This window comes from Amblyomma maculatum, unplaced genomic scaffold, assembly GCF_055883805.1.
Source record: "Amblyomma maculatum isolate TAMU_Amacu unplaced genomic scaffold, ASM5588380v1 scaffold_13, whole genome shotgun sequence".
In the NCBI taxonomy this organism is placed as follows: domain Eukaryota; kingdom Metazoa; phylum Arthropoda; class Arachnida; order Ixodida; family Ixodidae; genus Amblyomma; species Amblyomma maculatum.
The window spans coordinates 24,615,158-24,624,726 of NW_028146738.1; the positions used below are offsets into that span (position 1 = coordinate 24,615,158).

Genomic DNA, 9,569 nt, shown 5'->3' on the forward strand with positions numbered 1-9,569 from the left:
TCCCACCCCTATGCTCACTAACCTCATTTTTTTCTTCTTTTATTCGCACTAGTTTCATCGCGTGCATCTCAGATTGGTTTCTGAAGCTCATTATCAAACCAGTACGTTCAAGGCAGGAGCAGTACTAAACCGAGCTGACAGACACTGTGAAGGACAATCACTAAAGTTGTTAACAACGCCAAATTATTGTACTGACTGTGGCTGTCTAAAAAAGCTACTACAAGATGTGGCGGCTATTGAGCGATAGCGGAAGCAACCTAAAACAGTAATGGCGCTTGCACAAATGGCAGAAGTACTTTAGTGAGCATTCGGGGCAAAATAATTGCAAAATAAGTGCAGGATTCTGCGACACCTTCTGTGTAACAACAATGGATTATTCTAGCATACAAACTGTCTTGCAGATGTTGATGGCAATGGTGCATGCTCCAGTGTTTGGCAGAAACTTACTTTTAGAATTTTTTCTGCGCTCACAACAATCAGTTAGAACTGCGATATAAATTTCATGGGCTGAAGGTTTTTTGAAAAATTATGAGGCGATTGTGGAATACTGTGAAATACTTGTCATTAACACAGTCTAAGCTTCCAAAATGGGTAGCGAAAATTTGGCCCTGAAATTAACCCTGTACTTAGAACGAGTAATTAGGACCACCTTAAAAATCAGTGGGGTGCGTTTATAACTTTTTGGGAGGCAGTTGTGCAATACTGTAAGATACTTTATAATAAATATATTTGCACAAATGGTTTAAGCTTCCGCAACGTAGTAAAAATTTTCTTCTGAAATTTGGGCTGCGCTCACAAGAATAAGCCAGACTGCCATGGAAAACCAACGGGGCGCGTTTCTGAAATTTAAAAGCGGTAAATTATATGCCTGCCGAGGGAAGACCTGCAGATATACCCATAGGCATTGATTGTTATCGCAATTTTAAATTACTTTCAAAAACATTTTTCCTTAGCATGTCCAAATTTTTTGAGCTGTCATTTTTTACAGTGCCGTATTCTGCGGTGGCCGAGCGATTTCTTTTTACCTTTTGGTATACAAGATCCACTAATTACTAATGATTTGGAGGGTGACGTGACATACGGCGAAATGTATAGGCGACAACAGTTTTCAAAACAAGCCGCTGTTAAACCCCCAGAAAAGCCCAATACTTGTAAGCTTGAGTGCAGCGTTCCACGCGTGAAAGTGGCCTCTTTCTCTCAAAACTCCGTGCAATTGTCACATCTTCGAGTCACTGCTCAAGAACTTATGGGTTTGAATACAATTTCTGTGTGCATTGCGGCCGATTTCAAAGAACTAACTAACTAACTAACTAACTAACTAACTAACTAACTAACTAACTAACTAACTAACTAACTAACTAACTAACTAACTAACTAACTAACTAACTAACTAACTAACTAACTAACTAACTAACTAACTAACTAACTAACTAACTAACTAACTAACTAACTAACTAACTGACTAACTAACTAACTAACTAACTAACTAACTAACTAATCAACTAATCAACTAACTAATCAACTAATTAACCAACTGAATAAATAAATAACAATTTTACGCCCCATTTTGCGATGCCAGGTGTGCTGATTGCCTGTCCCAGTTACAGCGACCCGCTCCGTTCCTTTCTTATTACACTCCAGTTGAGACAAAATAGAAATTTATAAAGCAGTCACGACATTTGAGCCTTTTAATAATGCTATTAAATGAGGAAGAAGTAACGCACAGATCGTCGTGTAAAGTGCGGCGTCGCTTCCTGCGCAAAGTGGGAACGACCGCATGACCGTGCGAATCGCGTTTATATGCATACCGGCTCGAGCAGGGCCGGCAAATTACACGGAAGTGTACGGAGACACCAGGCGAAGATATATCAAAAAGGAGCAGTGCAGCGAAAGAAAGAGCAGGGTTCCGAATTAAGTATTCATAGAAAGGCTCGCGTTTTAATTTAGTTTCATATCGGGAGCGCCAAGGTGCAAGTTCTCCGGAACTCGTAAACGCCGAGGAAGATAACTGCATTCGAATACGACGTGGGCTCCGTCTGTGACTTAATTACGGCGAGTGTTTTGAGCCGAAAGCTCATGAATAACTGGCTTTTTATTGGCACCATAAGGAGGAGAGTCCCTGGTCCCCAGGTAGTCTCCCTCCTGCTCTCGGGAGCACGGAGGCTGATATAATATGCTCTCGACCTGAAGTTTCTTTTGTGTCAATGGAGACTTAACAAAAACGGCTACCTTCGTGTCCATTATAGCGGTTTCTTTATTCCAAGTTTTCTTAACTTTCAGTAATTTCTTTTCTAGGAGCGCATTCGAAAACCGCCGGCGGTAACCTAGTGTGTAATCAGTTTTCCTATCCTATTTGCAAAATTATCTGGCTCTTAATAAATTTAGTCGTCGATGTGTACCTACGTCATGTTTTCAAAACGGAATATTTCTATTGCCTGCCTGATTTGTTTTTTTTTTTCTTTTTTTTTTTATGAGGCGCTGCCGCTTATTGCAGACCTAGTGTTTAGGTAAAGAGAGCGTAATCGCTTTTTCGCACCTGCTGCTAGACTGAAGGTTATTCGTCGTACCCTCTAGCCCTTATTTCGACTGAACGCCGCCAAGCCCAGTGATCTTGCACGTAATGTGGGCCAGCTGTCGCACGGACTAAGGAAAGTATGCCGCTGATGCTGATTAGATTAGCATTTCGCAATAACAAGGAAGAACCGATGGAAGGAAGCCAAAAGGCGATTATTCATTGCATTTAGATGGAATCATTGAATATAGCGTATAGCCTTTTGTAAAGTTTCGTAATGAGTTACTTCAATGCCAAGCATGCTCACAACCTTCCTTCCACTACTTATTCCACTTTACTCACTGTTACGTAATACGCATACGCTGCGGTTGACAAGGTATCCCAGTAGCCGGCCGTGACTCGTTGTGGCCATCCTACATTGGCGGCTTTTGTCCTCTTATTAAATGGAGGTCTTGCTGGCAGCTGTGGAAACATTTATATTCTGAAATATGTTATCGCCCATACGAACACTTCGATTACAAATATGCCTATAAGGGATTAAGAATGAAGTGTCCTCTATAGCGCACTACCTTCCAGAAGCAGGGTTTGCTGACCGAGCTCTGCGGTAGATCTTTATTTCTAAATTACGGAATACCTATGGCGAGCAACATAAGAAAGGATCGATCAGCCACTGACGTAAATGAAAGCATCATAGGGAATTTATTATTTTCTTTTCGTGATGATGACTGGGAGGTAGCGATAAATCGTGGAGGTAATTGCCAGAAAGTAGAAGAAAGAAGAACCACATGCCGCCGTTGGGATTGGAACTCATGAACTCCGAGTTTCGCTTCCGGTGCTCTACCACTGAGCTACGGCGACAGGTATTTATGTTGCTTGTAAATTGTCCTCGAGTGTTCGCCACCCTTCCCCGTAGCGGCGGACGTGCTATACGTCCGGTCATACCGCGAGTGTCACGTACAACGTAATCTGGTGGGGATAGCTGGAGAGCTGTGATATGCTGATAGCCCCCTTAAGCTACCTATGACGCCAAGGCCAGCAGATGCGAAGCCCCATAGCTAATCAGCAAAGAAATCCACGGAAAATGAGGGGCTTTGTTATGTGACAACAGCTACTGACAGTGGCTGTTGTCAGCGGCAGTTGTCTCCTTTCTTATGCGTCTCATAACCAAGTCCCTCATTTATCATGCAACGCCAGTAGATTCGCACATCAAAAGATGCGGAACTCCAGTTGTTACCAAGATCTTAACCAAGGTTTCAACCTCCTCTATTGTCTTCTGCGGCTGGTAATTGTACCAAATGAATATTGTGTCTTTAGAGTGCGAAAATCTTCCCCAGAGTAGAAAGGAATGCCCTGGTCCCATAGGCAGTGCACTAGAGGACATGGCACTCCATGTTTGCTCACTTATAGTGTAATTCGTGTTTAGAATGAATGCTTACGTGCACGTTCATCTAAGGCTAAAGCGTCCAGGGCTCTGGTTCCAGCAGGTTATCGCTATGAACGACTGTACACAGATATTCTGGGTCGGCTGAATAAATTGATATATATATATATATATATATATATATATATATATATATATATATATATATAATTGAAAGGGAAATGAGGGGCTCGTTATTACAGAGTTTTTTTTTTTTTTTTTTTTTTTAAGGGGCTGGCAGTCTGCGAGTCTAAGGAAAACGTTGGGGATTTCTTCTTTTTTTTTTTGGTAGTTGGTATTTGACAAGAATTAGTATTATGGTGATTATCGGGTTGAAGAATATTATATGAAAAGCGGAAGGAAAAACAACGCGCCGATGGTGGGAGTCGTACCCACGACCTCCGAATATCGCGTCCAGTGCTCTTCCAACCTAGCTACGTCGACGGCTGTCCAACCTTCCGCTTGCTTGGGTATTATGTTGACTAACCGAACTTGTGGGCGTTCACTAGCGCCACCCTTGTCCCTAGCGGCGGATGTGGCACATCTTCTACCGCGAGCGTCACGTAGCACGTGATTATTGGATCCCGTAGCACGTGATCCCTCATTTCCCTTTCAATTATCTGCATAATAGCTTGCGAAGGTCTCGGTTCTGAAAGTCTGAAGGTCGCAAAAGTAACTAAGTGGGTTCTCGCACAGCTGCTGCCCTCCCTAATGATCCCGGGCTACGTGACGCTCGCGGTAGTCGCGGTAGAAGATGTGCCACATCCGCCGCTAGGGACAAGGGTGGCGCTGATTAACGCTCACAGGTTTCGGTTAGTCAGCATAAATACCCAAGCAAACGGAAGGTTGGGCAGCCGTCGACGTAGCTCAGTTGGAAGAGCACTGGGCGCGATATTCAGAGGTCGTGGGTCCGACTCCCACCATCGACTCGTTGTCTTTCCTTTCGCTTTTCATATAATATTCTTTAACCAGGTAATCACCGCAAGACTAATTCTTGTCAAATACCAACCAGATAAAAAAAAGAAATCCCCAACGTTTACCTTAGACTCGTGGGCTGTCAGCCCCTTTAAAAAAACAAAAAAAACAATACAACAATTGATGGGGCCCTGTGGCCCCTTTTATTTTTTCAAAACACGCGTGCTTTTTCCTGTTTGTATTGGTGTTTGGCATGCAGGGCAGCGCGAGTGCGCATGAGCGAGCTGGCAATCTTGGGGGCGGAATGTTATTGAAGGGGAAACGAAGGTATACATAAGCGCGTTGACAGCAAGGCTCGAGGCTTTTTCCCGAGGGGAGGCCAGCAAGGGGCGGCCAGCGAGCGTCATAGGTCAGCGGGATGTGCACGGACGACGGTACGAAGTCCTGCCAGACGAAGATGGAAGCAATACCTGCAGGAATGGCTAAGGCGTATTTGCGTGATGGCTCCAAGCTAGCAGGAATATACTTCTTGTGCCGCCGTTACCGCTTTGGCCCTATAGCTGGCCCTATTCGCGCCGCAGTGTGTTCTGTCTTACCGCGGTAAAGCCCTGACCCTCATTCTGGTTTATGCTTGATGGTCTATTGTCGCGCACCTCGACAGCACGTTTCCAGCACAGTAGCACCCGATGTTGTTTCCTTTCATTGAATGGGTTTCGTTCATCCGGAATAAATCACTGTTTTTAAAAGAGACTGGATTTGTTACTCGTCGGGCGAGACTATATCTCGCGGACCCGTTTTCTGAAGGTGAGGCCTTCATCTGGTGCCCAACGTGGGGCCCGAACCCACGACCCTGAGATTAAGAGTTTCGTGCTCTACCGACTGAGCTAGCAGGGCCGGTTTAGGTCCGGGAGCCGCAGACGAGCATCGGGGTCTTGCCAGGCCGGCGCAGTTTGGAATGAAGTGGCGGTAGAATCCCATCATGGCCAAGAACCGCTGCAGGCTCTCGACGTGTATTTGTGGTAGCAGCTACAATATGGCATACAGTTTCTAATCGTCAAGCCGGACTGTGCCCTGTTCAACAATGAAACCAAGCTGGTTGATTCTGCATGAAACTAACTGCACTTTGCAAGGGTTAATAGTGATGCCTGCGTCCTGTATTCGTTGCAAAGCAGTGGGGCGTGGCTTTGTGGCGCTCAGCGGCCGCAAGGAGCCAGTTGCGCGTGTCTAGAGAGCTGAGGTCGTGGGCGCTGCAGTTCTCCGCCTAATTTAGTTTTTGTAAATAGAGAGTTTTAGCTTACCGTGATCCGCGATCCGCTACCATGATCCGCCCCCGCGCGTTCGATTGCGCATGCCCAGACCCCCCTTGACGCCGATAGATGGCGCCACATACTGGATGTCGGCACACAGACCTGCCGCGTCGGGACCAATCAGCTTGAGCGCCCCGCCTACGCGTGGTAGAGAGTCACGGTGGCGGATCGCGGATCACGGTAAGCTAAGTCTCTCTAATATAACGATAGATATCGGTTTGGCTCGTGATCCTCTACAATTTCCAAATTACAGGCATGCACCTAACTGCAATAGTTAAAAGTTAATTACCATATCCTAGTTAATTATTCTACCGAATGGCACATCTAACTCGTTTTACAGCACCCGCCAGGAAACGTCTGAGAAAACGTCAGGAGAAAACGTCTGTTTCACTTTCAAAGCAGGGAATCGATGCTCGTCCTGACAACGCATGATGCACGAGACCGGTTGCGCCTACCTTTTTATTGACACGTGTGAATAATACCTTACCAAGCAGCATCTCTTCAGGGCTTTATACATTTTTTTTTCCTTTTCTTCGCGCATACAATCTGTGTCGGGTTGCAGAATTCCAGCCTGTTTTCAACGGAACGGCCCGATCTGGTCCCTTCACTGCCCTCTGCTGCTGCTTGCTCCTAATGGAGAGATGCACGAAACGAAGCCCTCCAGTGGAGGCTTCGGCCGCATAAATAATTCAGATCGAGCGCAGCCGGCGCATTGGTTGCGTCGCCGTTTGCTGATTGCCGGGCGCTTGCTTCGCCCGTCGGTCCAGTCAGAGATTGATGATTCTTTTGCCCCAGAGATTCGAGAGGTGGTCTCCGCTACGCTGCCGCTGCTGCTCCTGCGCGGTCCTCTGACCGGAATGCCTGTGGCCCCTCGCGCTGAAGGCAAGCTCAAGTGACTCTCATTTCCGATGCGCAGTCATATGTGCCTGCTGATGCTAGGCGGTATTGCTTGCGACGGAGTGATCCCAGACTTATAAAGCGCTGCGGTCCCGTATGATAGGGTGCTCATAGAGCGTCACCTAGTTCTGCATTACTAGTCTTGCGCGCTATAAAATGAAGGTACTTCATCTGATTGGGACTCCTAGCCGCTTACGCAACCAGTGCGACATAGGTGCTCTCGATGGTCGTGTACTATACATAAGCGAATAATTAATGACTGGCGATCGCTGATGGCAAACGACAGCTAGGTGCGAGGCTGAGAACCTCAAGCTAGCCATTGCTCTAGCCAATAATTGCGGTGTTTGGCAAGATGTTTGCGAAATTCTTCGAATTTATAATTTATTGAGCTTGACCAAATTCCGAATTAGGGGATGATGGGATTGGACATTATTATGAGGGATGCTTAGGCGATTTTCAGCTGTCTGGGAAGGAGACGTCAGTTTATGATACATTGCGAGACACTAAAAGCAGGGAAAAATAGTATGTCGTTGGAGGGGACCATGAAACATAAATTCCCAGGAGGAGAAGAGGGATGAATAGGATTTAAAAAATAGCTTTCCTGCAGACCCAGCTAATTCCAAGCCGTACATGGGGATGAGACCGTCCTTATTTTTTTGTCTATATACAATAACGCAGAAAAAAAAAAAATGGCAGCGAAGCGATAACTACTAAAATGCGAATCGACGGAGAGTTTCGTGGGTAAACCAGTTACTACTCTGTGCTGAATTTATATGTTATGCTTTATCGCAGAAATATAAGACAGGGGTAACAATTCTCGCGATTATGTGTGTGAAAGACGATGTGCACATATGAGTCGTCTGGTCTCGTACTGCAGACACGAATTTCAACACTGCATGCGCCTCCATTGCGCAACATCGCCTATGGCAAGATCAATAGGAACTGCGCGAGCACCAGCTTATCCTACGAAACGTGAAAAAAAAAGAAAGCACTTTAAGCGTCATAACCTGCATTCAGAAGCGACGCGTCCTGCAGGACACCCCGCTCTTGGCAGATTCATAACTACAGCTAACTACCGAAGTGGCGGCCCCTCCTTTCCCTGCCCGATGAAGCGCAGCTATAACCGTACGCGTCATTGCAAGGCGCGCATGCCATATCCGCTCTTGCGGAACGAGTTAATCGAGTTAGCGGCGGTGCGCACGAGGCGCGGGCCGTCCTCGAGCGCAACTTCCGCGCCCGAAATCACTCGTGACAAGCGCCACGCGGTTTGAATCCTCGCAAGAAGATGGAGGCTGGGTTTTTGCCCTGCGGCTACGATTGCGTCACCGCGCAGCCAATTTGTTTCCCGTCTGAGCTCGGCTTGACTTGGCTTCATCTCGCCCCGTACTCTGCCCCCTCCCTCTACGCCCCTTCCGCCCCCTACCCCAACCACCAACACCACCAGCTCCGCTCCAGACTGCATCGTTCATGACCTGAAGCGCCTACCCGCGGCCACTTTGGTAAGTTAATAATTTTCGGCTCCGGCAATCAGCTCGCGTCGAAGACAGTGCCCCTAATGAAACAAAGGACGGCCATTCCCCTAATTGCAGTGGAGGGCCTTAATCAGTGTCGCTTCCGCCCGTTATTACCTTTCATTCTTACTTTATTCTTTTGCTTTGCAGCTCCGGTGGCCCTTGCGCGCCGCTTAATATGCGCGAGCCGTTCTTAGGAAATTCTACCACAGGTGGAAGCCACGCTATCTAACGCTCTTCTTTCGCGCATCGCACTTAGCCGCGTTTTGTCTTATCTTGGTAGTACCGCTACGCGCACAGAGGGGTGTGGCCCGTGCTTTGGCTTAACGTGCGACAGGACATGCCAAATGCCGAGGTGGTTCTTACGCGGAGTGAACTGAATGATAGAAGTCCAAGAGAGAGAGAGAGAGTACTTTTTATTTACACCAGCGGATGAAGGAGCTCCCAAAGTGCATGTACTAAAATTGGAACGATACGGAGAAGATTGGAATGGCCCCTGTGCAAGGATGATAGAAGTGCGAATTATATACATCGTATATTATACGGAAAAGGAGCCCTGCTTTCAATCTCGATCTTACAAGACACCGCAACCCATAATTGTTTATTTTAGTCACAGTTAATTTGAATCCTAACTGTACTGCTACAGTTTTGTCACGTTTGACGAATTTAGGAAAAATGTAGCAGTTGGCCACAGCCACTCGCTAATCTTGCATAGAGATTGCTGGGGGTAGGTAAAATCTTTCTCGAAAAAAAAAGAAGAAAACTTCCCCGATACGATTCCGGTCCACAGAGGAAAGTGTCTCCAAGGAAGAAGCCCATAGAAGAAAAAAAAAACGGCCTCAAGGAAACAAAATTGGCCCTAGGAATAAATTTTTTCTCAAACTCACCAGGTAAAGAGTTGCACAATATATTGAATTCTTTTTTACTTTGAGAATAGATACGAACATTGCTTTGAATCCGAGTCCTTCGGGTTCCTGACTTGCTTAGAGGCACAGGAGAAGGCTTGA

At 46.3% G+C, this 9,569-nt stretch overlaps 2 non-coding genes across 2 annotated transcripts; one reads left to right on the forward strand and one right to left on the reverse strand.

The window, feature by feature from the left end:
• Nucleotides 1-5,668: 5,668 nt before the first annotated feature.
• TRNAK-CUU (transfer RNA lysine (anticodon CUU)) lies at nucleotides 5,669-5,741 on the reverse strand. Its single transcript has one exon. It is a non-coding gene; the product is annotated as a tRNA-Lys (tRNA).
• A 3,259-nt stretch (nucleotides 5,742-9,000) lies between these two features.
• On the forward strand, nucleotides 9,001-9,103 carry LOC146172394 (U6 spliceosomal RNA). The gene has a single exon (XR_014702610.1). It is a non-coding gene; the product is annotated as a U6 spliceosomal RNA (small nuclear RNA).
• Nucleotides 9,104-9,569: the final 466 nt, after the last annotated feature.